The sequence below is a fragment of the Falco rusticolus genome, chromosome 4 (genome assembly GCF_015220075.1).
Source record: "Falco rusticolus isolate bFalRus1 chromosome 4, bFalRus1.pri, whole genome shotgun sequence".
Lineage (NCBI taxonomy): Eukaryota > Metazoa > Chordata > Aves > Falconiformes > Falconidae > Falco > Falco rusticolus.
Window position 1 is genome coordinate 32,093,641 of NC_051190.1, and position 27,982 is coordinate 32,121,622.

The 27,982-nt window shown below is 41.1% G+C and overlaps 3 long non-coding RNA genes across 4 annotated transcripts in view; 2 read left to right on the plus strand and 1 right to left on the minus strand.

The window, feature by feature from the left end:
* Positions 1-791: 791 nt before the first annotated feature.
* LOC119147544 overlaps positions 792-27,982 on the minus strand; it is a 34,831-nt gene continuing 7,640 nt past the window's right edge. The window contains exons 2-3 of the long non-coding RNA XR_005104076.1: positions 21,573-21,723; positions 792-890 (exon numbers count right to left, since the gene is read on the minus strand). This is a non-coding gene — a long non-coding RNA (uncharacterized LOC119147544). The remainder of the gene's footprint in view (positions 891-21,572; positions 21,724-27,982) is intronic.
* On the plus strand, positions 2,113-7,261 carry LOC119147543. The gene is made up of 4 exons (XR_005104075.1): positions 2,113-2,361; positions 4,139-4,290; positions 5,585-6,221; positions 6,542-7,261. It is a non-coding gene; the product is annotated as an uncharacterized LOC119147543 (long non-coding RNA).
* On the plus strand, positions 7,345-27,978 carry LOC119147542. Of its 2 annotated transcripts, none has more exons than XR_005104074.1 (7): positions 7,345-7,496; positions 8,608-8,941; positions 10,724-10,812; positions 10,916-11,184; positions 12,514-12,632; positions 13,833-13,995; positions 27,060-27,978. It is a non-coding gene; the product is annotated as an uncharacterized LOC119147542 (long non-coding RNA). The 2 variants fall into 2 exon arrangements; XR_005104073.1 differs by lacking the exon at positions 27,060-27,978 and adding an exon at positions 17,551-20,103.

Below are 27,982 nucleotides of genomic sequence, written 5' to 3' on the forward strand. Positions count from 1 at the left end.
GCCTGGAGAAAGCCCTCATTTATTTCTTGTGGGAAGTTTCACACCAGGGCTAACCCACGAGTGATTGCTGCTGCTAGGAAGCTTTTTTATTATGTGAATAAATAAGCCGTAAATCCCTGATACAAAACTCGGCATGTCCAATGTCCACGTGCGTTTGTGCAAAAAGTATTTCAATGTGTATTTGACTTTTCTTTATGCCTTTGAAGTTTCCAGAGCATCACCTGACTCTGTAAGCAAAATGGGAGGCCAGTGGTCCAGAAGCAATTTGCTCCCAGGGCTGCTGCCTTTTGGCCACCAGTGAGAGTGGGAAACCCCAGCCAAGGCAGAGCTGCTGCAGCATGCCATCCTTTGAAAGAAGGGGGGGAAAAAAATAAAAAGGAAAAGAAAAATGAATCATCACCAGAAATATAGGTCGGGGTGGAAAAATCCAACTCAGGAAATGTTTCCAAACTACTTGGGGGGGGGGGGGGGGGGGGGGGGGGCGGGAAATGAGGATCAATTCATGTGCTGCTGCCTTTGACTTTTCAGCCAATGGATGTGATGCTGGTAGCCCAAAATCTGCACGCTGAGCTGAGGGGATGTTAAGCACCCAGATGAAGTGGCAAAGGTTGACAGAAATTTTCTCCAACCAGTTCCTTCAGCCTAAACATGCTCATCGCTCTTCTGTGGATTTAGACATTCCCCAGCGGGCAGCTTCTTTTTCTTTAGTTCCTGTGTCTCAAGAGATGAAGTCAATCTGTTTCAGCAGAGGTGCCCAGGCTCTGAGCTGTCAGCAAGGTTCGTATGGGTAGCATTAATCATCTGGTAGTTGCTGTTCCTTCATTTCCTTTTGCTAACTTGTGTTCTCAGCTGTCTTTTTTCTGTTTTGAAGGCAGAGGTCTCCAACTGACCTGTATGAGCAGGGGGAAAAAGAGGCAGCTTCAGACTGGGCATGGGAAGGGAGACCCGCCACTGCTGCAAGGGGCCATGCTGTCAGCTGTGCCTGAAATGTGGGGCAGCTCCAGACATCACCATCCCCTCACCGGTAAACCCATTTCTGCCAGGTTTGGTGCCTCTGCAGCACAGGACCTAGCCAGCACTGGGATGCTGCTCCTGAACTGGAAACTTGTTGCCCGCCCAAACTCACAGGCAGGTACCAGTGCTGCTCGTAGGAGCCTGCAGGCTGCCGTGCCACCAGCTGGGCAGCTCAAGGTACCTGTAAAGCCAAGGTACACCCTTGCCTTTCTAGCTTTTTTTCCTTGCATAAATACATCATGTATAAGTTAGGCTTTGTTAGTTGTTTTTTTTTTTTTCCAGACACGTACTTGAGCAAGAAGGCACATTTATTTTGTTAACCAGTTATCATGCAGGAAGACATACAGTGCTTCCATGATCCTTATGCGTATTTTTTTTTTCTATATCTACTTCTAGTATCTTTTCCCATATCATTGAGATGACTTCTTGAGATTAAATGAGCTGAAGTCATTTAGGAAAGCTTATCATTATTATTGAGATAAGTTTCTGTCACTAGTAACAGGGGCAGTTATTAGTAATAGTGTCATTTACTGTTTATACGGTGTTGTATGTGCACAGTACTTTCCGAATAGGTAAAAATTATTGTTGTTATTTTTATTAAGATAAAATTCACAAACTCAGCAGCTGTGATCACTGCCTTCTGTTTAAGGGTGAAATAACATTTGTGTAAAACAATATCCTCTTCCAAACTGAAATGCAGCATCATGCCACTTTCCAAGCCAGAGGCACGTATAAGGCAAGATATGAATTCGGACCTGGAAGCACACCTGATCACATCATATTTGGGAAGTATAACGGAGGGCAAACAAATGAGTGAGAAAACATCACAGGAGGCGATACAAGGAGGAGCAAGCTAGAGCTTGGTGCTGAGTCTGGACATGCGATGGGAACGTGTCTGAACATTTTTCTTTCCAAGTCAAAATGTGTAGCAGAACCAGCAGTAAATAATTCATTTCTTTTCTTTCAGCTTCATAGACAAAGTAGTGAAAGGCACCGAATGGCCATGTAGTGACAGCTGTCTTGATGAAGCATAGGGCTGTCTTCATCAGAAATGCAGCGACATGTCGCAGCCCAGCTGCACCCAGGCACAGTGAGCAGAGCCTGGAGCCCTGGTGCACCAGCCCACCTTTGGTCTGCTAGCACTCACTGCTCCTTTTTCTCTCCTCTTCTTTCTTGTTTCAGGAGGTATGACCCCATCATGCTGTGCCAGAGCTGACAGCAGCCTGAGGAGCAGTGGGGTGAGGACATCCTGGTGACAAGCTGCGCAGCACAACGGGAAGCAAAAGTGAAACCACCAAAAGTTGGTTCACCAGAGCAGACATAAACCTAATGCCCTGTATATCATAGGTATGTCTCTAAAGCGAGGCACCTTCCAGCCAGAGGAGCCCATAAAAGTTGTTCTTCACTGTCACAAACTGTTGAGCTCAATATAGTCATCATTAGGGTTTGTTCCCTGCCCTGGGTTATGCACGGAGGTAGCCAGGCACCACAGCGTTTGATCCTGCAATTACGGCATCTGCTATGGAGTGGTTGTCTCAAATGCCTGGGGTATTTTATTATTTATTTATTTATATTTCTATTTTTATTTAAGCATTGTGGTATCTCTTTAATACATTTATCAGACCAAAGTGGCACTACTTTTGCAATAAGAAAACCAGGTCTCATTTAAATGCCTGAAAACTAAAACTGGTAAATAAAAAACATTAACAGAATAAAGGCCGTAAAGGTGAAGGGAGATTGTTGAGGTTTAGTGGTCAGATGTGTCTGTCGTAGCTACTTCAACTACATTTCAAAATTAAAAAGTAGAGATCCTAAAAATACATTGCTAAAAGCCTTTTCTTATTCCTAGGCCAGCTTTGGAGAGGCAGGATTTTAACCCAGACCCAGCAAAAGGGAGTGCTGTGTTTCTGAACTATACCAGGAGCTCCCTTGTCCTGATTCCAAAGCTGGTCTCAGAAACATGGACCAAGCAGGGTTAAGCCTTCCCAAGTCCAGCTTTTCTCCAAAATGAAGTTCTGGCGAGCCATTAGCAGTCCTAAGCAATGAGATGCCAAGCAGTCCCTCTTTGTCACATCCCTGCACACATTATATCATCTGCAGAAGGCAGCATTTCTGACTGCTGCAGCATTAGATAATGCTCAGTGGCTGCTGTTGCTGCTTTCCCATAATTACCAGAAACATTGCTTTAAGAAGTTACAACTTCCTGGAATGATGTGAAAAATGAACCGTTTAGAGCACCAGTGAGTAATAGGTAATTGCAGGCTAGAGCATCTTTAATCACTTCCAACCTTAAGTACAGTTTTGAAGAGGGTGGCTCATTATTACCTTGCAGATCTTGATGGAGTTGTAAATTTCTGGTAGCCTAGATTACAAATGAAAAAAGAATTTTGTATACGGGGGTACTGGTTGGCAATTACAACACAGCCTGGCCTGCAGGGGCAAAGGCTTAACTCCCTGCTCTGCTGCAGGCTTTTGCACAATCGTGGGAATGCCAGAGATGTTCATGTGTGGAGGGACTGTGGTGCTGCACCATCTACTGTTTGAGGTCCTCTAAAATCTAGGGCCTGTGGAGCCTGATCCCTGAGGCATATAAATGTGTGATGAGAAAAAGAGTGAGCCATGAGAGGCTGTTAGTAAGACTAAGAACTGTGGAAGGTAGCCAGCAGAAAAGGCTGTGTGTCAGCCTCGTTGCTGCCCAGAGAAAGGCGTGGAACTCCTTCTGGGAGCTCCAGCCAAGAGCCTGCTGAGTCCCGTTGTTGATTTTGCTCGCATTTTTTGCTACAATTTCTGATCTATAAAATGAAGATAGTAAGCATCTTCTCATGTACACAGGTAAATACAAGGAGCTCAGCTCTATTTTTCAGGTGATGCATAGGCAGACGCTTAATAGAAAAAGACTTAAATGGACTCTTTCTTTTCGATTAATATCCACACAGAATGTTTTGCAGAGCTTGTGCATGCTCTCTCCCTGCTCAATACTAGGAATCTAGGAGTAACCAGAACTGGAGTGACTGCATTTCCTCTGCAGGAGGCTCCCAGGCCCCCAGAGTGATGCTGTTCCCACCCCTTTTCTCAGTGCCTGCCCCTATCTTCTCCCATCTACTAACTGCTCTTTCTCACCCAGTATGACTACCGGCCAGCACGTTCTCAGCTAAGGTGATATTTCTGCCTGAAACTTTCGAAACAAACCACACCATCTGGCTGTAGTGAAGAGGAGAAATGGAGCTGTGCTCCAGCCACAGGCAGATGACATTGTCTGTTGCATTTTCCTGAGTGGTATGTCTCAAGCAGCAGGACATGCACTCTCTGTATGCTCTGCTCCAATGCATTGGCCAAAAACCTCTGAAGCTGCAACCCCCATTCTTACTGTTCATCTGCAAACGCCCTGAATTCATTAGCAGCATGTTGATGAAAACTGTTTCCCTCCTACTTAAAATATTTCCAAAGTCCTTTTCCCATTGTATGCTCAAGACATTTCTGGCCAGCAAATAGAGCCCTCCTCCTCCTGTGGCAGGGAAAGCCTGTATGGGAAGGACCGATCCCTGCCGCAGCGGTGCAGGGGCTGTGCGCTACCTCAGCCGGGCATCCGACCCCCGTATGTGATGGTGCCAGGCGTTATGTACCGCACGGTGACCTTTGGGGGAGCAAAGGGAGGGACAGGAGGCCAAGGACTGGAAGGGTTACACGGTTTTAAATAGGACTTATATTGCTGGAGCAGGAAAGGACAGTGTTTAAAGGACTCCCTGCACCATCAGAAACCTGGCCACGTGTATGATTGGCATTTGCACTGCTAATGAGACAATTTCTATTGTAATGAGCTCATTACTATTTTTATTGCTATTGTATTTTGCATGTTTCACAAATCATGCAAGGAGCTGCTTTTTATTTCCACTTTCTCTTTCTACCTTGGAAACTCTCAGGGCAATCCCAGTGTCTGCATTAACACTGATGAATGAATTAACCCCTCTGGAGAGACCGAGGAGGTTTAGCTGCTCTTAACTGGGCATAGGGGGAGAAGGAGAAAAAGGAGAGGGTTGAGTTGTGCCTGGAAACTAATTCAGTAAGGAGTTCCCATGCTGTTCTGAAACCCCATAACAAGACATATTTATGAATGTATCTCCTATTCAGGAATGTCTGCACAAAATTACTCTGCTCCTAAGAGGATCTTGGCATATATATTATGCTCTTTGTGGACTGCTTCTTCTAAATATTGATTTGGATCAGACTTTGTTTCTCTGCCATTTTGCAGTATGTTGCTTTAATAAGCTTTGGATATGATAAGGCAAAGAAGTTTGGCTTTGCAGCAATGTTCAAGTTCCCGGTGTTGCTCAGCTAGTCTGATTCATGTCCCTTGAGATCCTCTTCTCCTTTTTTGAGCTCCAAACTTATGTGCAGTAGGGAAGTCCTCAGAGACTGCTCTCGCTGGCTTCTAGTGAACCTGTTGGCTTGGATTGCTTTGGCTTCGGCTCTTACCATTTCTGTTCCAGCTGGCTTCTCAGTAGCCACTGCCTCAGCTTCAACTCTCGGTGAATAGCCAATACCCTGGAAATAATCCTCTGCTAACTTTCAGGCCACTTGGCTTCAATGGTACACCACAAGATGCAGCTCAGAGAGGGGATCAAAAACAGTAACTCCACCACAAGCCTGTGGAAGTTTCCAGAAACTTCTGGAGTACAAATGAACCATCACTGTGAATCAGCTGCCAGAAAATCTGCTGTATCATATTGTTGCCACAAACAGGTGTAACCACACCAGCTTTTGATGAAGCAGAGAAGGCATAAGGATGCATAGTCATGGAGGTGGTTGATTAAAAGAGGACATACCTGTGCATCTGCATCACCCTGGATGTTACTGACTGTAGGGCCAGCATGCTTTAACCTCAGCAGACAGGTCAGAGGTATCCAGTGTGGAAATGGATGTCTGCCAGACTGGATTCTTCATCAAAATAACACACTTTTGCCTTTAACCATTAGTAAGGAAGAAGATTGTGCCTATATGTGACTTCAGAAAAGGATTTGTCTGTGCGTGACACCTCCAGACCCATTTTCATCCTTGACTATACAATTCAGACATATTCTGCAAAGTCACGTGTGAAGTCCAAGAATTGTTTAAGAAAATTAATTGCCACCAAAGAACAGTAACTAAAAAAAAAAAAGTGTGTGCATCTGCTCGTTGTTGGAGCTACCAAGCTACGTTTTGAATCTCAGGTTTGTTATTTTGTTAGTTTGAAGTTGTAACTCTCTGACAAGCTCCTTCTGTCTCACTCATTTCCTCTGTGTCCTCTGGCTGCTGAGACATCATCACTCTTTCAAGCCCAGGGTTAGGGCTAGCCTGTTTTTAATGCTCTGTAGACTTTGGTGGCATCTGGCAGTATTGCTGCCAGCTGTTGTAGAGAAGATAAAGAAGAAAGCAAGACATCAGAGTTAAAAAAAAATAATAAATCCAGGCAACTGGGTGTGTTCAAAGACTCAGTCTCACAAATTTATATTGAAGGAAAATTTGAATGCAAAACTTCCGTGCCTTTCAGATGAACCTTCTGCTACCTTGCTTGAATACCTCACCAAGGGCACAAGAGATAGAAATAACGTAAGTATGCAGAGAGACAGAAGTACATGCTGCATCTCCTTCAGGAATTGAGTAATTTAAGTGAACCTAAAGCCTTTTTTCCCCAGCATCTTAGAAATGTGTTGTGCTATTCTTTTGTGAGTTTTGTGCTGTGCTGGTATTTTATGTTTAATAATGTGTGGAGTGAAATAGGAGAATTAGCAAGAACTTTGCTTCTGGCAAGATTATCTACGCTATTTGCCTTTGGCTGGATGTAACAAGTGTCTTTCCTGCAGGTGTCTGTGGGTGCTTTGGGGTTTGTGACAAAGTGCTGTGGGACCTGAGTTCCAGCAGGAGTCAGCTGAGCTTGGTTCCTCCAAAAGGAAGGAATGAGAAGGGAGCAAGCCGGCACCATTTAAACCGGCCCCATACAACCAAAATCCCAAGGGAATTCCCCCAAAATAATGCAAATAGTCATCCATCAGTCTCTCCTCCTTGGAGCTGCTGCAAGCTTCAAAGAGGAGCTTTTTCCCTTTCAGCTACTCTTAGCTTCCACTTTTGCTCCCCGAGTCCGATATCCCTTGGTAAGTTCCCATCAACTCATTAGGACTTTGCAAGCCAGTGTCTGATACCAAGGTCACTGTACAATATTCATGCAATTTCTCTCTTGCTACAGGTTGATAATAGCTATAACACAGAAAAAAAAAAAAAAGAAAAAAAAAAACCCACCAAAAAAAACCCCTTATCCAGACTGTGGGGTTTTTGTTGGGGTTTTTTGGTGGTTTTGTGTTTGGGTTGGTTTTGGGTTGTTGTTTTTTTGGTTTTTGGGGTTTTTTTGGGGTTTTTGTTTTTTTTCAGAAACTGGCAAGTTTTTATATGTGAGACCGCTACATTGAGAACCTCGGTATTTGATCCCAGCTGGAATCTAGAAGGATGAGGTAAAAATGTTGAGAACATATTCTGTAAACCACAAGAGGGTTTTGGTAAAGGACATGTCAAAGCAGGAAACCAGTATAGATAAAAACCCATGTTGGTGTGTGCTGGTTAAATCTTCCTTTCCACTATTTCACTGTATATTTGTTACAGTTATTACCAAAACTCCCTGAGTTATCCGGTCCCTGGGGTTCACTACATCTCAGTTGCATCTTACCTGAAATCCTTGTCTCACACAGGAGTGATGCAGGGGATTAAAGTGACAGGGTGGCCAGCATATAAAATAGTCAAAAATTCCAATAACTTGATGACAGGTGAACTTTATTTTTAGAATGTGATTGACAGGTGATAGTTGAGTAGTGCTGTGTCCAGTTAGCTCTGATGGACCCAGTAAAACAACGGTGAAGACATTGACATACCGATGTCATTGCTGACTGAAGACAATATTCTAGTCTTGTATGGCATTTCTGACATGCAATGATCCAAGTGTCATCTTTTGCTCATTTTTTTATGGCTCATTTCTCTTTTTTTCTTGTTCTTTTGCCTCTCAACTCATGACAGAAGAAGGATAAAATATCACTCCAGGATACTTCTGTAATAGTCCCTATTGTGCTTTTCTTTTCCCTTTGAACAAATGAAAGCATTTAACAGAACTAAGGTATTACTCAGTGACTGCAATAAGAGATAGCCCAAAAGAAGGCTGAGCACCACTGCCAGGGAGTGCTAGTGGGTGCTGATTCTAACCTCTCCTTGTGAAGATGAGGGCAAAAGATTAAGTCGAATGAAGCTGACAAGAACAACCATATTTTTTCAAAGTCAGTGCCCCCTGTGTTTTTGCAGTTTTTCTTTCCTTTCATTGTCAGTGAGGGAATGGTTTGTTTTCTGTGTTCCTCTGAATTGCAGTTGCAATTCAGCCATCATCTTCATTTGGATGTGGGGTAGTAGAAAATTTCTGTGCATTAATGCTTATTGGGCTTGACCTGATGACCCATTATTTTGCAGAAGATGACTTACAGCTTTCATTCATGACCTGGACTGGCCTAATTATTGCAATCCTAAGAGAAGCAGTAGTGTAGTTAGGCTTGTGGTTTACATTTGTTTGTTCCTTTTCTGCAGGTCCTCAGCAATGAAGAGAGATTGCATTGCAGCATTTCGCTGGATTACTCTGCCACCTATGTTGAACAGAATGTCAAAGATCTAAATCTTCCATAAACTTTTGGCCTCATTTCAGCCAGTTTATGCATTATCTGATGTACATTCAGCAGCAAATTGCATTGGAAGCTGTTCTTTTGGGTTTTCTATTTGAGCGATTCAAGGTGATGTGAATTGGAGTTCACATCAACGATCTCATCAGGTTTGCCATATGTAATTATATGCAGACATATGATGTCTTCCTCTAGAACATATCTGTGGATGGTCTGCAACCAAAATTGAAGTTTGCCTCCTACAGGTAAGTTCTTTTAAACATGACCCTATGCATATGGGTTCTATATTTTGCATGCTTAATTCAGCTATCAAAATCAAACACGTCTTGAGCTCCCCCAGACAAAACTACCTTTCCAGATTGACTCATACTGTGATTTTAAGTCACAATGTTGAATTTCCTAGCTAGCCAACTGTGCTGTTTAATTAAAGTGTCTTTCCAAATTGCCTTCAATGGCCTTGTTGTAACATATGGGCTGAAATTCAGCCATACAGTCCAAATGCAGAAACACACCACCACCACTAACTGAACACACCGAGAGCCACAGCACACGGGCAATGTGCTCAGAGAGGCAGAGATAGGAAGACATGTCCTGTTTTGTAGGAAGAGTGTATTTATTTATGTTTAATATAATCTATACATTTCTGATGAACAGCAGTGGCTTATTTCTGGAGAGAGGTGTTCAGAGTTTAAAATCCACCCACATTGCTCACTAATCTGCTTGACCTGGGCTGTCCTGGGAGACACAGTGCTGCCTTTGGATGAAGCTGAAATGGGAAATGAGTGCTGCCAGGTGGCAAATAATCATTGCCTCTTCCTGCATCCATGGCAGACCAAATCCTACAACCCTCTGCAAAGCACAGTCTGCGCTTACTTGTAAGCACACCTTGAAAGTGGATGGTTATTCAACCAGGAAAAAATAACCCTCAAGCAGAACATTTCCTTTCCTTCTTTATGCATAGGCAACCATTTATTTTCTTCCAATATATAAGACCAAGAGACTGCACTCGTCAGTCAGTTTGATAGGATAGCATAGTGAACAGGCAGTGATGTCAAAAGAGAAGAAGCTGTTACTTCAGCTAAATGAATGATAGTTTTGTAAAGAATATCGAGCTGTATGAACCGCTAAGGTACATAGATCAAAAAATACATTTATCCAAGTAGGTACCAGTCTAGTTTCCAGGATGATTTGTGTGCAATACACAATCAGCTTTGAGATTAAGAAAATATGTATTACTTATTTATATGGGTTATGGCTATCAAAGAAGTCTGAGGGTGTTTAGTGAGACTGTGTGTCAGAAAATGCCTATGAAAATCTTTTCCTGGTTTATTAATTCAAAGCAGCATCCATGTCAAGAACCATTTCTTGTTAAGTATTTCTAGAGCTCCCTGGTAATGATGTTAAGAACAATTATCTTCTTAACATTACTTACTTTTCTCTATGACAACATAAACTGTACTTCCCCACACAGGAAGAGTTAATCAGAGTTTTAACATCAAAGAGTTAATCTTCTCTCAGTGTTATTCATTAGACTCCTTCACTTTAAACTTATATTGCAAAGGGATATGAAGAGCTTGCCATACCTCTCAAAATCAGACCCTCTGTAAAAAAATCTGGGATTGTACTTGAGACATTTGCTTTGGAAATCTGTGAGTATTCATCAAATATTTTCCCCTGTTTTTAACATTGGTGTCTTTATTTGACTAACCTGAAGACCATAAAAAAATTATCCCAATATCAAATTCTCCAGATAGCTCCCTCTCTCTGTTTTCCCTTTGCTATCAAACACAGACAGAAGTAGAATGGGGCGAAGAAAGCAATCCAAGCTGGAAAATCCATCCTTTCAAGAAAGATTAAATTTTGTTTACCTGCAAGGCTGCCATTAGCCCACACTCAAAGGGTTGTGGGAACCACTGAGACTTTGGGGCTAGAAATCTCAAATCCTCTTTTCCGAGTAAAATAGATGGCATTGCATGCAGACCCCACTTGCGTGGGAAGTTTGCTCTAACCTTCAGTCTCCTGGACAGGCGAGGAAAGGACTTTGTACGTGGCCCTGAGAAACAGAAGCCTCAGCAGAAATAGAGACTCCAGGGACCAGGGATCCACTCCTGTCCAGGTAAGAAGGAAACTTTTGTTCAGTTTTATGGGAGGAAAAAACCTCCCTCTTGCCCTGCAGCAGAGAAACCAGGATTTTCCTACTCCTATTTTTTTTTTTGCAGATAAACAACCTCTCTTTCTCCCTCTTGCAATCCCATTGGTGAGCTTCATTTGGCCAAGCAGGAGTTTAAGGTGTACCATGGGGCTCAGAGGGAGAAAACGGGGAAGAAATCCTTCCAGGAAAAAGAAAGTAAGCAAGAGGACTTCATCCAAGGAGCTCCCTGAATCTGGAAAGCATATGGTGATTGAGTTCTGCAGCAGATCATCTGAAGCATATCAAAATGACATTTTTTCCAGGAAAATCTCCATGCCAGCAGTATGGAACTTGAAGGTAGGATATACTGGATATAGTTGACTGCTAAATTACTTGTGATTCAATTCCAGTTTCTTTCAAAAGTAACTAATGTGGGGTGCATGTGAAAACGTATTTGTTTCCTGCCGTGGCACATGCTGGGTAAGTTTTTCCTGCTTCAGTTCCCTGGCCACAAGAATTCTGCAGCTGTCAACAGATGCGGGTCTTAACTTCACGTTTCAGTCACTTCATTACCCTTCCCCTGCCTTTTAAATTGACATGAGCCAGGAAAGCCTTGTTGAATGGGACTAATGTTTAAAGCATAGCTGGATGTTTCACAAGATTTGTAGCCATGAGCAGGATTTCAGTTCAATTAATAATAGACCCTCTCCCATTGATATTTTTTTTTTTTTTGCACAACCCAATTCAAACTTTAACCCTGTAATGCTGATGCTGTGGATTTTCTGGCTGATTTTTTTTTCTTTACCATAATGTGTTTGTTCAGTGAATAGATTTAATCTATAGATCCAAACTGGGATTACTGGAAAAGGTCACAGATACACACACACCCAACTCTGCTCATCCTCACAGTCTCTCATTTCTTTTTGGCATCAGCAAAGCTTTAATTTAAATATTATTCATTATATTTAGGGCAGATGACCCACCCAGTCAGAATCAGGGAATAGGAATTCGTTCCATAAGGCATTATGCAAAAATATAGTACAACTTTGACCCTGGCTTAAACCCCTTGAGTCTGCCTCTATGTAATTGTAAAATCAGGACCAGAATCTGAAGAGAACAAAATACAACTGATGCTAGCAGGCGTTTTTGAATTTTCCTGTTGTTTTTTTTTTTTTTTTTTTTTTAATGCATAAGAGGTTCTGTGTACAGAAACCTTGAGATAGTGGATGGCTCCTTTGCTAATTCTGATATTTTTATCAACCAAGATTAAAGAGCAATAAGAATCACCCCAGCTGTTGTCTGCTGTTAGAAACCTTTTAAATGGATAAGGATATAGAGTCACTCATTAATTACAAGGAAGGAAGACCACATGGTTTAAAGTGACCAGTTAGTAATCAACTCCTGCTGCGAAAATTTTCATCCTGACTTTACAGTATGTGTGGTAAAATGAAAAGTGTGCATAAAAAAAAAACAGCATTGCTTCGTAAATGGAAGAAAATCAAAGTCCATTCAAAAATGAATAATGTAGCCAACATGGTATGAATTCCCACTGTTTTAAAATAATACCTATTTTAATTGTATCAATCTTCTAAAATAATTAAGAATGTGAGAATAATCAGCTTTCTTTTCATTGCAGAGCTTTTTGTGTGCGTTTTGAAAACATTTTTATCTGGTTTGCTTCCACAGCTTCAACTTTAAAGGTCATCTTGTTTTATCAAGACATCATTTTGTGACAGCTTTTTCAGTATTCTCAGTGGTACTAACAGCATGCCGTGACTGATCTTTCTTCAGAAATAGTAAAGGAAGTAAGTGGTGTATACATATAACCTAAAAATAATGGATATTCCTTTTGCATTTTAATTTAGCACTAATTAGCTGATATTTTTTGCCTATGTATTTAGAACACAAGGGACGACTCTGGCCTTCTGAGTAGATTTTGTCTCTGAGTTTCAGGAAATAAAGCAACTTTCTAAAGCTCAGAAAAAGAGGACAACTGAATGCAATAAATGCTGCAACAAATGAAATTGTGATTTGAAGGTTCAGCGATACAGAGAATAACAGTAAGACTAAACCACCTCTGAGATGTTAAAGAGCCCAGATTGGCCATTGATAGCTGCATACACGAAAAGACAAGACAGAAACCAAATATAAAAATACTGAAATGTTCTGGATTAGTGGAACAAATCACCCTTTGAGAAAAGGCAGGCAGCACTTCGTGTTCTCAGTGGCTGCCCACTTGCCATTGATGGAGCTGGTGGCTGCAGAGCAGCATGTACTTCGCAGTATTTCAAAAGGACGTTGGCGTGAGGTCTGCGAACGTAGTATCAGATCTCAGGTTTCTCAGCAGTACTTCCCGCTGTGAAACTTTTTCCCCCCTTCTTTAAATTCACCTGTAACAGCATTGTCCCTGCTTATAGCCAGTTCTTTTCACCCAATACCAACAGAATTGGCTGTGAGAAGGAGCAAGGCTGAAAAGAAAATAGAGAGGATGGTCTCCCAGGGGATGCTGCACTGCCTGTTAGTTGTTCTCTTACCTTCAAAGAGGCAAAGTCAGGAGTAAATGCTTTACAGCACTGGAAAAGTTACCAAATCAATGGTATAGAGACTAGACCATCATTACAGATCCCCTGTTGGACCTAGCTTTTGAAGAAAGGATGGCAGGACTGAATAGAGACTGTGGAAATCTTGAGTCAGTTCCCGATGCCAGCAAGGGCTCTGACTCACAGGGGAAGAACTCAGCCTCTCTCTGTTGAGTTCCCCATGCACAAAACACATAAACCTCTTTGGAGTAGAAGTGACCTCTCGTGATTTTTTTTGTTTTGTTTTTCTTAAGGGAGATTGCCCCTAGATTGAGCTCCTATTATGATGGCAATATGAAATAGTGCTTCCTTGTTCTTAAGTCATTTTGAACATTTTACTTTTCTTCAAAGGATGTTTTTTTTCTTTGAGATGAAGCTGTTTTCTTAGTGTTTAAGAGTATGTCATACCCTCTGTTTTCTCCCTAGAAAAGCTCTCAATAAGTCATGATACAGATATGGTTTGCAAATGGAGCACAGGCCTAGATCAATACCCTTCTCCTTGCTGCTGTGTAGCATAACAACTGAAAGATGTTCTGATAATTGTTATGAGGACCAGGGATTGTTTCATTTATGGAAGTGGAAAGTGTTGGTAAGTCACCTGATGATAAGACTTAACTGTGAGCTTTCTGTACTTGTGGCAAAATGTCAATATTCCTAAAGCACCTTACAGTCAGCAGTTTCGGAGGGCAGGTTATTTGCAAAATAGCCTCCACATTACAATCCAGCGACACATAAATCTGCTGCTCCCTAACTTCCAGCCCTGTCCTTTCCAAATCCAAAGTTAAATGGATTCTGCTCCAAGAGCTGAATCGTCACCTAAACTGCAGTGCTTGAGAGATTTGCTGTTACTGAGGAAATTGGTCTCCTACAAATTTCTATTGAGTAATTTCCCAAGAACCTACCTTCAGTGCATGGTAATGCAGTATATTGCAGTGTTGTAGCTTCTGGGTAGTCTAATAGACATGTAATCTTATTTTAGCAGAAACATGGATGCTCGTAGACTTGCTCATACAGGGCAGTAATTTGCTGTACAAATAGTCCCCCTGAAATGAACAGTAAACTTTGTGCAGGTATTGTTTAGTTTGTGAAAGTATGTTCACACCTCATTAGCTTATGCTAGTGACTTCAGTGGAGTGAGTTCTTGACTTCTATAATGGTAAAGCTCAGGCCCTTTTCTGGTGAGCAGCATACATTTTCTTTGTATAACAGACAAATGTGAAATTGAATTTGAGCACAGTTGACTTTCCAGTATACTTCAGCCCTCCTTAACTTTTGTTCATGCTCAAAGGATCCTATTCACAATTACTTAATTCTACAGTTATTCATACGTGCAGTGAACTCCTTGGTACATATAACACCACTCCTGCTCCCCATAGTGAGCTGTTGGCCAATTTTTGTCTTGGATCATTTTAGACCGGAGGGAAAAAACAGTAAACCACATATATTACTGTAACTATGTTAATCTATTAGATTGTGCTACCCATCTCCCACTTCCCTGAGCAAACTGGAAACCAGCAGCAGCCACCATTTCCTCTGCTCATGCTCTCACCGGCTTCCTTTTTATCTTCCACAACTGCTTTTTTCTCCCTGAAGTTTCTGCAGATTTATGGATATGAGGTACACTTTGCTGCTGAACAGGAGAGAAATAGGCATCTTGGAAAGACATGACCACACCTTGTCACTGGCTTTAATTTGCAGTAGAGAGTAAAAACCGAGGCAGCGACAATCGTTTACCTCGACGGGTGGAGTGAAGATCACCCTTAGCTCTGTTGTTTTCCTTACACTCAGCTCAGGAGCTGCTAACATGAGTGGCTTTCTTTAGCATCCCTGTTGTACTGTGCAACACAGCTGTCATGTTCAAATGTTATCACGAGTACCATTCTTGCCATACCTGGACAATCCACTCCTATCAAAGAGGCTTTTCAACACAGATCTGCAAACAATCTCAAATGGGACCTTTCCCTGACCTGTGACAAGCAAGTGCACGTCTTGCCTATTGCATGCTGAGACTTGCAATTGCCTGGGGTGCGATGCTTCACGATCACCTTGGCCTCTCAAGAAGGCCAGTCCCCAGCCGTTCCACTCTGATAAGCAAGGCCAGGGACCTTGTATAGCAATCTATTTGTAGATGCACTGCATGGACTCAAACCCATGTGTACGCTCGGCTCTCACCCAGATAAAATAGCCTGTGATGAATTCCACAGTAAGAGCAGCGTGAATAGGGTTTGGAGGACCAGATCAAATAACTCTAGAGAACACTTGAAGCAGCCTGTCAAGAAAATGTGGTCATACATGAGTTTTAGAAGGCTCACTGGCCTGTCTGTTGTTCCTTGTAGCGAACTATTCTCTCCCACAATGAGCACTCTGCAGGCAAAAGATGCCAAAGCTGGTCATATGCCAAAATCAACCCCTGCTCCCTTTATTCAGTTTGCCAGATACAGCTAAATAATGAATGGCATTCATTTCGTACAAGTCTTTCTTACCTCTTCTTTGATTTAATGTAATAGATGTACTATAGATAAAATAGGTGCAACTAGTACTTCATTGTAATCCAGTGGTGCGGAGAACTCAAACTAATATGCTAAAAATGAAAGCAGCTTTAGTCACGTACAGATTCCAACCTGCTTAAGGTAACTAGATATAAATCTCCTTTTGCTTGCATTGGTATGTGTATTTTGCCCGTATTTATTAGGTAAGACACCTGTCTGAACTGTCTCACTTCTACTTATTGTGAATAATTCCTTTACCATAGCCTCAGAGTCTATCTTTAGGGAAAGAACTATTGGACTCTCTCTCATTCAGGAAAAGCAGAACACGTTAGGATTTTCGCAGCCCTGGTAGGCTGAAACAAGAGTAGCTCTCCCCCCCCCCCCCATTTAATGCCACCTAACATTCACAAAAGTAAATGAAGGAGTTTCACCACCTACTGTATAGCAAAAGATGCTGTGATATTTTCTGCCAAAATACACGCGACAGAGGAACAGGAAGGAATATTTCAAGGAAGATATAAAGAAGCAGGAAAGCTTAGGACGCAACCTGAATAAATAGTGGCATTGTGGTCTTGCTGAAAGCCTAAATAGAAAGCTTTTTTGGCTGAGTGCTGGCTTGGGGAAGCTTGTGTTGTATATAAAAGTACTTTCTCATATCACTTGATTTCTGCACTAAGAATTAGGATTTTGTGTTGTTTTCAGATAAACAGAGCTACATCAAAGATACCTGACTCTATCATCATTTTTCTCCTTCTTAAGGAAACAACAAATTTTTATCTAACCTTTAGGGACAAAAAGAAGTAATGTTACTGAATACCTCACCATATCAGTTTCCTGTTTTGTTTGATGGGATGACTATGATTTACAGGATTTCTTTATGAGACCAAATTAAATATAGAATTTATAATATTCATGCAGTTTCTGTGCCAAATATACATAGTGCTGATACAGCAGGGATCTCAAAATACCAACCACCTGCTTGGAAGGAACAGAATTATGAATACATCTCCTTAAACAATAATTCGTCATACTCAGAAGCCTGAAGTTAAGCTGCTCTAGAGCCAACACAGCTGCTTTACCATCTTATTTGGGGGATACTGCTGACTTACAGTGCTGGGGATCATTCTTGCAACTCATGACTAAGACTAAATTCAAGGATTTAGAACCTTAGGAAGCAGCACTGACTTTGGCATGAAGGATCCTGGCTTTCAGAGGGGAACCCAGAGCTGTGAATAGCATGTCCAACGTCTCATACCATGCACCAGGAAACCAAATCTGTCAGAGCAGGGAACCATCCAAAGTTAGTGCATTCACAGCATCCGTAGGAAACCAGAAGAATCTTTGTATACCTCACTGAGACTGTAGGGAAATATCTTCTCTCCTCAAGGATCCTCACCCTTGAACACCTGCCCTCCCCCCCCCCCCCCCCCCCCCCCCAAAAAAAAAGAAAAAAAAAAAAAAAGAAAAAAGATGGTTATGGGGTAGAGTCTTCTCTAACTGAGGTACCAGCTCAACAGAGTCAAGAAGAAGACACCTCTTTCCTAAGGGAAGGTTGCTCTACTCAGAATAATGAAATCAGTTTTAATCCATATGACTCCTTATGAGAGGACTTTGATCTCATATAATTTAAGTTTATGATTATTTTTTTTTTCCAGACTGGCTAGCACTGTGGAAGTGAAACAGACTGAAAGCATGCACAGCCAAGCTTGGAGGACTTGCATACTGTCTCAGGATGTATATGTGTGTAGCAAATATGAAATCTCCAGTCCTAACTGGGGTTCTGGTGCGTAAAAAAAAGCACCACAGTATGAGAGTAGCTTTAAGTCTGTTTCCACTGCATGGAAGCAGGATCTGCTGTGCCCATTCCAGACAGGTGTTAGTCTAATTGGTCCTTCATAACTTGGATTGTACAGCTTTGCTTAGCAGCCAGGTTCACTGATTAAGCACCTTTCATTAGGAAACCTTTCCAAATCTCTAATTTAAACCTTTGCTGCATGTGAAGCCAGGCACTTTTGTTGCCCCTTTGGTGACAAAGATAATATTTCATAAGCATCTTCTTTGCACACGTTTTAAGAATAAGACCACCATTATTACGTCTTGTTATTTCAAAGCTCTACAGATTCACCACTTTCAGTCTTATCCTTATGAAAAGGAATTTTTTCTTAACTTCTTTATAATGCTTGTTGCTCTCCTAGAACGAAGGATACTTTAGTGCTTTAGCCCTTTCTGTCCCTTTCTCACCAACTAGATGTATTTCAGGATGACCCCTATGTTATGGGCATCAAAAGCTCTCTTAGGCAATAACTGGGGTGTCACGATGCTTAATGAATGCTGCTAAACCTTTTAGACCTACTGGGATAAAAGCCTCCTGAGGAATTTAAAGTAGTTAAAGTATGAGGAAGTCTAATACTGCTAATGCAATCTGTTGAGAAATACCGATCTTGTCAGTAGCATCCCTACTTTAAAACAGCTGCTTATAGCAAAAAGGAAAAAAAAAAAAAAAAAACCACACAAAAAACCAACCATCACACAATCCTGCTTATTTTACCTCTAGCAAGCTTGCCTTATTACTTAATCTCCAAGTCTCCCTTTTGGGAGCATGTTTCTGACCAAGAGCTTTTCCAGACAAGTGATGGATTTGTAGGTCCAGCTCTGAAAGACAGGGACATCTTTGAGGCGATGATTACTAACTAGCCTTTAAAAATTACTCCAGACCAAATAGATCAAGTTGGGTTTATATACATTAAAAAAAAAAATATCAGTGCCATTGTGAAGGCAGGGACCACCCTCTTATCTCCAGCAAATAACCTTAAGGGTTTTAAAAAATAAGGACCAAGAGGAGTCTTTTCAGCCAGACTATTATTACCTGAAGCCTCAAAACAGACAGAGAGCTATTTTTCAGAAACAAAACGCATGATGACTTGGGATCGGGTGAGAACACAAGAAATCTTCAGATTTATCTGAGATTAGAAGAAAATTTTTTTATCTCATCCAAACCCCTCTTACAATTAGCATTTTCATGTCATCTACTGTCTCATTTTACCTTTTGCTCCCAAATAGCGCTGGAGGGCTGGTTCTAGGGTGGCTTGCTTTGACATCCACAATGCCTGCCTCTCCCATTTGATGGAATCTCCATTTCAGTGATGCAGAAAATTAATTAGGGCATTTTATTTCCTTCTTATGTAGACCTAAATACTGTTTCTAAGGCTGCAAATATGGTAACTCTCTGAATGAACAAACGCAAAATTAGACTCCTTTTGCATGATTTCTGAAGCTGATAGCAAAAACAACCATGAAGGAATCTTGATACAGAATCTGCTGTTCTAACCATGCTGGAAAAAGTTCTCTGTACCAATTAGAGAGATTACGTTGCTCCAAGTGATGCAGAGAACTAAATAACCAGGCAAATATACTAACCAGATGTCATTTTATCAGACAAGAGGAAAGAGTATTCCATAGTGAATGGAAGATGGTCTGTGGAATGCCCATTGTCTCATGCATAAATTTCCTTTTATTCCTATAATCACTTCTTCTGTGGCCTTTCCCCCAGCCTTTGCTCATTAGTACGAATACCTCCACTGCACTCAGTGGAAGGAGCTCCTGTTTGCGTAAGGACCAGTCGTTCAGCTGGCTCAGTGGCCGCGTGCCCTGAGGAGGTGGTGGCTGTGCACCTGCGCTCACCCCATCTGCTCTGCCAATGCACCGGAATGAAATACTCAAACATCAGTAGGGTAAATATGGATTAATGTTTTCAGCCTCACTCGTTACAAATCTTTACAGGGCATGTCATGGCAAAACTGACATGCCACTAAAGATGCAGAAAGCAAGCAAGCCAAATAAGAGATTGATAATAACAGAGATTACTATCATGGTATCATCGCCTGTGCTCAGATGCTGTTGTTCAATAACCTTTTTGAAATATTAGCCATGGTTGGGTTTTTAGAAGTTAACGTATTTCATCAGAGGAAAACCTTTGTGATATTAGTACTCCTCTACTGAAAAATAGTTGTTTCTACCCATATCTAATAAATATATGTTTGAAGCTCAAGTTGATCTAATTTGAATTCACGCTCAACTGTGCGTGTGATGTTTGGATATAAACATCCTTTTCACAGTGTACAACACCACCCCACTGCTATGTGCCTTTTCTCAGCCTTCGTTATGTACCTTTATGGTATTTCATCTCAGTGGCTGATCAGATAACTTAAAATGCCTGCACTAAAATCTGCTGTCTTTAAATTGGTCTAAAGATGTCAAAGCTTATCTATATATAGTCCAGTTAAATTACTTTGCTTGAGCCAATTTGCTATGAAAAATGGCACCCTTTCTTGCAAAATAGGTCAAAAAGTTTTCCAACATGTATGTATTGTTGGCAAGGTTAAAACAGCCAAACAGAAGCCAGCTCCAGTCCCTGCTTACCTGGAAATCCTCTGTGTGATCTTGCCTGGGAATTATTTCAGCCATGCACTGGAACACAAGTTTTGCCCTACAACTAGTTCAAGGCAGAGCACAAAAGAAAAATGCATCCTGCTCAGAAGTCCAACACAAAGCCCCTTTCTGCTCAACTCCAAACATGTTCTGAATGCTCCCCAATCATTGTAGCTGTTACTTTGTCCTTATCTGCTTCAAGACAAAGGAACAAATCTCAGCCCATTTGAATCATAACAGCTGCAATGACTTCAATAGAGTGATGAGCATTTATTCCAGCAGGAAGTCTTACCCGAAATCTTTCCTAACTGTAAGATCACTCTTACTGCTAAAGATCTTCCATATTGCATTATGCTAATGTGGTGGCATGTCTTAGCAAGCACAATTCAGTAATTTGTTAACAGCACCATGGTGACAGCAATGACCATTATCCCCTAACCCAGCCTCCTATTGTATCTAGTAATTTTTACCGCATTTTGAAATCCTCCATAGATACTTTTTCTTAGTGACCGCAGAATTAACAGATCTGTTAAGCTCCATGAATAAGAATTGTATTCTTAAAAAGTAAAATATTAGCTGTCTGGGGACAGCTTAATCTACAAAAGGCTCATTGGAGTGTGGATACTGTCCTGACTCATAAAGTGCTTTTGAATAAGAAAAGGCTAGGTAGGGGAAGAAGACAAATATTTGTAATATGTATATATATATATATATATATACACACACATCTAAAGAAAAAATAACCTCAAAACAAACAACCTTTTGTATAAAGCTGCATGCCATACTACAGCAATGGAGGATTAAGCAAAGCACTATTTCTAAAAATTTAAAAGTACATGATTTGTTCAGGGGTGGAAGCCCTATGTTCAGCAGGACGGTTCTTACCGAATGTTCTTTGGCTTCAAACCACCTTATATTTCCATAACCCATTTTCATGCTCCCCAGCCAGTCCACACTGGCTCTGGCTGCCCGAGCTCTCGGCTCTCCACCATCCCCTGCCCAGTAACGTCTCTCCGCCTTGCTTTGTGCAAAGGCAGATTAAGCAGAGGGGTAAGATTTGAGAGAAAATGCATCAGTAAACACAGCCTGCGGACATCAGTTTCTCTCAGCATTGGGTGGCAATTATTTCTGTGTAATAGGCAGTCACCCAGTGACCTGCTCCTTCAGCATGCAACGCTTTTGCTGTCAAGTGTTAATCCCTTTGTTAGCTACTCAGCCGCACATTCATTTAGGAGGGCTAATGACTTACACTGCTCCTTCTCCACACGATTTCGAGGGACGTGTAATTCGAGGTGAATGGAGTCTTCAGAGGTACAGCAACCACCAAAGCCAGGGGCAAAGTCAAAGTATTTGTCTAATTTCGCAATCGGCTGTTTCGGTGAATGAAACCATGTGGTCAGCTGTATACAGAGGAAAAGAAATTAGAAAAGGAGAAGCTATAAAAATTCAACCTTTAAAAATAAATAAAAAAGTGGTTTACCTGACACTCACAAAGCTCCAAGATGAAAAGGAACGTGTTCCAAATATTTTTGGTTGGGATGCCAGAGAGTACATTGTAAGATGAATGCCAGCGAGGAGCCTGTTCTTCTCACACAGACTGAAAAAGTATCTAAATGTGAAAAGCTTTGTTTTTCAAGTGCTTGAGATCCTTTATCATGAACAGAATAAGTGTGAGAGCTGGAAAGCGATTGAAAAATACGTGAAGGTGAACTGAAGAACTTTTTGTGTGCCACAGCACTGGCTTAAAGATTTGAGCTTTTTTTAGGAAAACCGTCCGTGCCTGCAACACCTCAGGAAATATCCTGCAGCTCTTACACCAGCCAAGTGTGTCCTTTTGAAATCCGAGTGGTTTTTGCTTATGTATTAATACCACAGGATGAAGTAGAAAAGTGTAATAGGGAGCCATAGTCCTGACTGATCGATATTAGATGAAAAAAAATGCCTCTCAGCTCTGATTTCTGTGTATGGATGAACTACAGAGAAGGTCCCATTTTGCTCCGAGCTCTCACTCCTCTTCCACCATGCAGGGGTCCACAGATGAGGCCGGATCCCAGCAAGAAGGACTGGCAGCTGCCTGGCCGTTTGTGTCACTCTTGGCACTACGACACACCATCGTAAGGTCTGACCACGTTGGCTGAAGCCACGGCAAAGCAGGGAATTACTGTAAGGGGCTCAGCACCGCTGCCCAGCACAGAAGAGCATATTCAGGCTGTCAAGTGAATACCTGGCTGCTGCTTCAGTGTGTGGTGCTTTGTGTTGATTTCTTATGCCTTCCGCAGCTGCATATTGTTTTCTGTTTTCCATAATTTTTTACCTTATATTTTATTTTTAATTCTTCCTGTTTTTCACCTCCTCATCGCTGGCTTCCCTGTATGCTGCATGGCCACCCCTGTTGTTGAGGCTGCTGCACTGTCTCCCTGCAGCACAACCCTCAGACAGGATTTTTTTTTTTCCTCTTGCCCATTCTGGAGTCTCCTTTCTCCAGATAACTTATGCGAAGTGCATTCTTGGGCGATATGGTGTTTGCATTAAATAACAGCTACTCCTATTATCTCTAGACCATCAGAGCAGTATTTTTATGAATTAAAAAAACACACCTTCACTAGCACTTTGAATTCAGAAGCATAATTCCATTAAAAATGAAAAAACATAATAATAATTAATTAATAATTGTTTTAATTCAGTCTGGGCTTATGAGCTAATATCTCTCACACAGTTGTCTAATGCAATTATAAACATAATTTCATGCTTAATGAAATATAAATGAAGCAATTGAATGGCATGCTCGAAAGAAATCTCCTTATCAATCAGTTGCCCTCCTGACCCTTCCAACTTTCCTGCATTTATTTGAGATGTAGCTTGGAAAGATTTGAAGTCCACAAGCAGCAGATAACCCATCAGGTCCCTAAGGAAGCAGGTCTGATGGTGAACTGCCATCACAACTCAAACCGGGTGTCTTACTAGTAATATGTGGGATCTGCTGATAATCAAACACAGTAAACGTATAGTCTAGCTATTTTTAAATACATTGCCTTTATCACTACTACAGCTATTCACTGTTTGAATTACAGCAGTATTTTCTCTCTAGCTGGCTAGCAATGCCCAGTGGTGTCAACTGTGAAAATTGTGTGCACAACTGCATTGCTCACAGCTACAAATACGTAGAACTGTAAAATACTTGCTCACTAATTCCTCATGTATGTAATTCCGAGAGCCTTGGTGATGCCCATCCTCACTCTCTGCCTACAGAGTGGGAGGAAGAAGAAAAGTTAATCCCTTTTGATCAGAGGTGTAATGATCCTGACAGAAGGGCAGGGAGTGACAGGGGACGAGGGGACTCCACTGAACTCCAAACTGAGTAATTCTTGCTGGGGCTGGGATATAATTGAATCAAAGTTTATTCGAAACTTAGCCCAGACTCACTGGAAGCTTTACACAACTTGAAACCAGACAGTTTTCCTTGGTTCAGGTTTAATTATGAACGGCTCACTCAGCCTCAGTAATGACTCATATTCACTAACTACCCTGTGTATGAGATGTGACAAAAGTGTAGTTCAGATACACAAAGCATAATTATTTAATGATGAAGTAAAGTTGATTAGGAAGCCTTTAAGCTATTACACTCTTAGTAGGATATTTTGCAGTCACTGAATAAATGAACATCATTTAATTCTTAAAAGCTATATAGCTCCTGCTGCTTTTGAAAATTATACGTAGCTACAAGTTAGGGTTTTCCCATTATAGAATTCTATATACTACAACAAAGAGCATAGAGAATTCAGTGCACTGCCACTAAGAATAGGGAAAACTATTCTTAGTGACTATCCAGGCTAAAAATGATAGAACTCACATATCCAGTAACAATCATGAACCTGACAAATCAAGCTTGTAAGCCTGTGGTGTGATCTGAAAACCTAACAAGCTTCCAAGAAGGATCTCTGGTTTAAAAATACATTTTTTCTTTCTGGATTCTTTTTTTTTTTTTCTTTTTGAGATGTGCAAGACTGAACAGCATGAGAACAGTTGTGCCATTGAAGGGATATATTTATATATTATGTAGCTGCGTTCCAATTACGAAATTGATCCATGGATAAAAAAAATCCCTTAAGGGTAGCTATTAATGAGATTGCCTGCTCTGAGTGCATCCAGTAATAAGATTAGGTATGCATTTATCCTGAGCAGAGATAAACCAATGACAAGTTCATGCCAAGATAAGACAGTTTTGAAAGGCAATTAAACATGGGACATAATGTGTGTGCATATGTCTGTGGGAGGTTGCAGGATGGAAAGCTGGTTTTCATCTGCAGAAGTGCTTCTGAGTGTAACAACAGGTAGGGAGAAATGGGCTTTTAACAGTAGTGAGATTAAATTTGAGCTTAAAAATCAAAATGTTTGAATTGGGAATTTACAAATCAGTTTTATCAAATGTGCAATCTGGACTTTTTTTGCTTTTTCTCCACTTATGGAAGGCTTGAAAACACCCTTATTACCAGCTGCCCAGTAAGACAAGACTCAGTCACCACACCTGGACTTACATTGTGCTGGAGTTCAGAGAACACAGCACCCAGGCTCCTGCGCAGCCTCTTGCACTGCCTAACTCGGGCAAAGCACAGCGATGTTCTGAGAGAAAAGATCTCAAGCCTTTCCTACAGGATTTGCAGTAGAAATACCTGTGCCATAGTCTTGGCATTTTGTGGGTCACAAAAGCTTGCACCAGGGATTAAAGCTCTACAGTTTGGTTAGTGCTGGAGGAGCAGCCAAAGCAGCATGCACCTCAGCACATGCAGAAATGCACATGAAGCCAATGGTTCTCACCACATCGCAGCAAGGGCGTTTCTTCCCAATCTCATGGCCGTTGGAACTGCTTGGTTACTCATTACTCTCCTGCAAGACAGCTGAAATTTCTCCTAAAATCTTCTCTAATTTTTACAGCGCTGGAAAAAGTTTATCTTTCTTACACCACTCTTACTGCTGTTGCTCGGAACACGGTTCTCCAATAATTGATGTACACAGCGTGCAGAGAGGCCAGGATCTCTCCAGAAGCAGGCTTCTCTCTTGCACATAAACAACTCGAGCTCAAATCAAATTTTGAATTACTGGGCAGATTAAATAGACCTTAAAATCCTGCCTCTGCTTGCCACACACTTCATATACCTGAACCAGAGCCAATTAGGCAGAGCCTATGCCTGTGCAGCTGAAACCCCTGGGCATTGCTCTGGACAGCACCAGGCATCAGGTGGAAATGTGAAGGGGGAGAACAACTATAACCCAGTTGCTGGAGTAGTCTCTGGGGAGGTAGTGGACAATGACTGGAATATAAAAGGTGGGAACAAAGATGAATACTGGCATGCTTCCTTCATTTTTTTGCCTCATCAGTTCAAGGTCACTCTGCTAGCACAAACGAAAGCAGCCTGGAGGCTTCTGTAAAGCACATCAGTTGGCAAACAAACCTTTAAACAGAAAGGTATGAAGAGAGGCGAACACTTCCAATAATGAGCAAGAGCACCTGTCACACAACATTTGGAAGAATTCTTATGAAAAAAATAATAATTTGTAATAACAGAGTATCTTCAAAAATCCTGTACTCCAGAAAGGAAACTGAGTTGCATAGGAAATTCCTTTCCTCGTTTTCAAAAATGTGAAAACTTCCTGTTCAACTGTCAAATATCCAAAATTCTTAAATTAAATTACTTAAGAAATTTGGATGTTTAACACTTCATCTAGGTGTGACTGAAAGGAATTAACAGACTTCTACTGTATATTCACAGACCTTGAAGGGATGGTTATAAGTTTTTAAAATATCCACTAAATGAATATTCTAGCTATTAAGTGGTGAGTATATAAAGTGTAAAGTATATGCAGAAAATGTGTGTGACTGGGGAATCTTGAATGTAGCTGTGTACTTTTAAGAGCCTTCTGTTAAAAGTTGCAAAAAACATATGGTTTGTATTAATAAATATATTTAGCATTTTTCTTCCCGAGTAATTTATTCACAGGTAATTACTTGCTTAACTTATTCAAAGTGGCCCAGAATCCAGTTCTTATCTGCTGCAGAAAGCTGTTGTATTTCTAACTCTCTCAAGTAAAACACCAGGATCCTTTTGCCACCTCACTTCATTTGAGAGAAGCTGTGCATATGGCCAAGCAAAGCCACCCTACTCCTTCTCACTCAAAAATAATTCATAGGCTGGCCTTTCTGTTAAAAACCTTATTACAGAGTACTAAGAAATTCAGTAAGAAATACTGGATTTAGTTGCTTCTCCCATTAGGCTGTGTGTTCCCTGCTGGTACAGCTGACTCTTCCAAAGCCTGTCCTTTGTATCACACATGGACACACACAGTGCTGAGCAGTGACACAAATTCTCCTAACAGATATTTTGAATCATCAGTTTTGTTTTGCCTCTTGGGTTTCTCCTTCAGAATTAAAAAAAAAAAAAATAAAAAAATCTGCTCTTTTCTAAATAAGCATCAAATATTTACTAGTTGGGTGCAAGTTCTCTGGAATCTTTTTTGAAAACTCTGATAATGTTCCTTTTCTTTCTATGTCCTTCCTTCACTACCCCTTCCTGCAATCAGGATCCCAAAGTGTGTGCTTTCTGATGAGGATTAAGCCATGACCTGTGCATGATTGCAGGAAATAAGCCTTTAAAATATGCCTAAGTGTTCTGCTTGTTTGAAGTCACTGATCCTTAAAATAGATGTCTGAAAAAATGTGTAATTTCAAATGTTTCTGCAGATATTGTTCCAGTATGTGTAACAAGGAGACACATCAAGCCAAGTTACATCAGTTATGCTCCATTATATCATGAACTGAGCCAAATGAATCAAAATACACAGTAATACTTCAAATGAAAATGTAAGCCTTGTACAGTTTCTTTCCCTAGTTACCATTTACAAAGCATCAAAATATTCAGCTAGATTTTGGGAGTTTATTTTAGCTATTCACCAAAAATCTTTTCAGCATAAGAAGTATTTCATATATTGTGAGAAAGTATGAATAATTATGCCCTGTTTATGTTCTCAATATCGTTTGTGATTTGAAAGCCCAGTAGGATATCCAATGGGTCCAATGGTCTTTCAGTTCACCTTATACGGACCATTTCTTCCTTCCAGACCCCCCTTGTTTTCCTGCTCTCCATCCTTTCTTGTTGCCTTCTAGCCTTTTTCAGAGAAAATGATCACAAATGGGATTTGCAAGCTTGTACACCACAGACTGATATAATCAAAGCTAAGAAATACCATTATTTTATTCTTCAGCACTTTCCTCATTCTTCCTCGCATTGTTTACTTAGTTGATCACCTCTAAACTTCGAGTGGCTTTTGCAAGAAATATATGCAATAACTCAGAGATCTGTTTCCTAAAGAAGTTTTTATAATGAAACCACGTAGACTGAGCTATCAGCTAAACCAGCACAGGAACACGGGGCAGAAAGTTGTTTCTTCCTGTCTCGTGGCTTAGTGCACAGAGCAGTTCTGGGAAGCTCCAGAAATCAGGGAGAATTCAGCAACACCATGGCATCTCCAGGAAACCCAGCTTCCCCTCTTCTGTGACCTTTCTGCTCAGAGATGGTGGGAAAAGAGCAGATTAATTTTTTATCTTTTTCAAGGACTGAGATATTAGGCATGAAATGCCACCACTGGAAACACAGTGAAAGAAGA